Source organism: Caloenas nicobarica, chromosome 25 (assembly GCF_036013445.1).
Source record: "Caloenas nicobarica isolate bCalNic1 chromosome 25, bCalNic1.hap1, whole genome shotgun sequence".
Lineage (NCBI taxonomy): Eukaryota > Metazoa > Chordata > Aves > Columbiformes > Columbidae > Caloenas > Caloenas nicobarica.
Window position 1 is genome coordinate 565,001 of NC_088269.1, and position 2,500 is coordinate 567,500.

The 2,500-nt window shown below is 80.4% G+C and overlaps 1 non-coding gene across 1 annotated transcript in view; it reads right to left on the bottom strand.

Moving 5' to 3' along the window:
• The window catches only part of LOC135998614 (5.8S ribosomal RNA), a 153-nt gene extending 9 nt beyond the window's left edge, over positions 1-144 (bottom strand). Inside the window, exon 1 of the ribosomal RNA XR_010607545.1 lies at positions 1-144. This exon is cut by the window's left edge and continues 9 nt beyond it. This is a non-coding gene — a ribosomal RNA (5.8S ribosomal RNA).
• Positions 145-2,500: the final 2,356 nt, after the last annotated feature.

The following is a 2,500-nucleotide window of genomic DNA, read 5'->3' on the forward strand; positions in this document are numbered from 1 at the left end:
GACAGGCGTAGCCCCGGGAGGAACCCGGGGCCGCAAGTGCGTTCGAAGTGTCGATGATCAATGTGTCCTGCAATTCACATTAATTCTCGCAGCTAGCTGCGTTCTTCATCGACGCACGAGCCGAGTGATCCACCGCTAAGAGTTGTCTGGCTTTCGGCGCCGCCCCGCGCGCGCGGGGGGGCCGGGACCGCTCGCCGAAAAGCGGCCCCTCTCTCTGAGGACGGCCCGCCGCCCGCCCCGCGGCGCGACGGCGTCAGGGCCTCGCCTCGGCTGACCGTACCGGCACACGCACAGCGAGAGAGGCAGGCTGCCAAGGAACGCGGGAAGAAGGCCTCGGCCAGCCCAAAACCCCGAGCGGCGAGGGCGGGGAGCACGCGCTCCCGACACACGCCCCTCGTCCGCTTCGGAGGCGGCCCAGGCGCCCGGGCTCGGCCCGGCCTCCGCGCGGAAAGCCGCGGCGCGCCACCGGCCGCGCGCCGACCGCCCGACCTCGAATCGGCGCGCGCGGACGCCGCTGCTGCGGGGAGCAGCGGCGCCCGGGCGGCCCGCGGGTCCACGCACGCGCCCCCCTCCGAACGCCGGGCTACGCCCCGCGACGCCTGCCGGCTTCACCCCCGCGCGCGCCTCACCCCCCGCCACGGCGGAGAGACGGCTCCCTCGGCTCGGCCGCCCGCGCGCCGGAGGCGGACACCGCCGGACACCCGAGCCAGCGACGCGCACCGCCCGCGGCCCGCCGGACGACGCCGGCCCGCGCGCCGGCGCGGCTCGCCCCTCCCGGGACCGCCGCCGCCGCTTCTCGCCTGGGCCCCCTTCCCCGAGGGCGGCTCGCCGTACCCGAGGGCGGACGGCCACGGAGCGGGGGCGGCGCCCGGCTCTCCCCGCCGTTGGCGGGCGGAGAGACCGGGAGCGCGACGCCCACGCCCGCGCGCGCCGGCCTCGCCCGGCGAGCGAGGCCCGGGGAAAGGGCGACGGGACAGCGACGGTCGGGGCCCGGGCCGGGCCGGCCGCAGGCGGCGGGGGGCGTCTTCCGGACGACCGTTAACGGCGAGCGGCGCCGCCGCCGCTCGGCCGGGGTGCCGCCCTGCACGGCGGCGGGCGACCGGAGACCGCCGAGCCGCTCGGCCGAGGGGGGCCAAGGAGAGGCGGGGGGAAGCGGAGAGCGCCGCGCGGCGCCCACGGCACGGAGGGGCGGTGGGGCCCCGCGGACCTACCGGGCGAGACCCCGCCGCGGGGCCTCGCCGCCCCGGCGAGAGAGAGAGCGCGCGCCGGAGACGGCGCTTCCTCCCGCCGGGGCCGCCCGTTTCGAGGCAGGCGAGCCGGCCCTTCGGCCGAACGCGCCGCGGCCCGGACTTCCGCCGAGGCCGGACCGCGGAGAGGGGGGGGCAGTGGGACCCCCTCCCCGGCACGGCCGCCCGCCTCAGGGAGGACGGCGAGCGGGCGACGGACTCCCAGGGGCCTCGCGGGAGCAACTCCCGCCCCCCTGGGGGCAACCCGCCGCCTCGCGCCGCCGCCCGACCCCCTCGCGGGCCGCGCCGAGCCACCCGAGTCTTTAAACCGCCGCCCGGCTTCGCGGCCTTCGACCCCCCGGGCTCGCCGAAGGGAGGGCCGCGGAAGCGCGGACGCTAGGTACCTGGCCCTGGGGCGAGGGAAACGACCTGCTGGGCCCCGCGGGGGTGCCTCCCCCGCTGCCGCCCTCGGAGGAGCGTCCGCCCGCGGGGGCGCGCCCGAACGTCCGCCGCCACCACCTGCGCCCTCCTGGCCCGGGACCCGGGGTTTCCCTCAGTAGCCCGGCACCGAACCCGGCAGGAGAGGCGCGGCTCGGGCCGCCCGCCGCTGGAGCGGGACGCGACCCGGCGCGGGGGCCTCGCGCGCCACCCGAAGGTTGGCGGCGGCGGCGGCGGCCGAGCCCTCCCGCCCGCCGGCTCGTCTTCTTCTTCCACCGGGCTCCGGGCAAGAAGAAGAGGCGCGGCGGGAAGCGGGGGGGGGAGCCGCCGCCGCCGTTCGCCAGCCGGCGCCGCGCGCCAGCCCGGAACGCCCGGAGGCCTCGGCCCGTGTTCGCGCTGCCAAGAGAGAGCGGGCTGCTCCGCCGCAGCCCGCTCGCGTGCGAGGAGGGGTCGGGGGGGCCGCCCCCCCCGACCCCAAAGGCCCTTCTCCGTTCCCCGCTCGCACCAGCCGCCCCGCCGCCGCCGCTCACCGCTTCTCCCCGCTCCCCCGCGGGCCCGAACGGCCTCGGCCGGCGGGGCTCGTCACGCCCCTCACCCGCAGCGGCCCCCCGCCGCTTCCTGCGCGCGCTGCCGCCGGCGCCCTCCGACCGGGGACGCCCTGTCTTTTCCCCCCCGCCCCGGGGAGACCCGCGCGCCGCCGCCCTCGACCCGCCCCCCCTCCCCCGCGCGGCGGCGGCGAACCGCCGTCGGGGTTCGCCAGGGGGGGCGCGGACGGGGCTCGGGTCCCCGGAGGCAAAGGAGGAGGCCGGCCGGCCGGAGCAGCGCAGCGGAGGCGC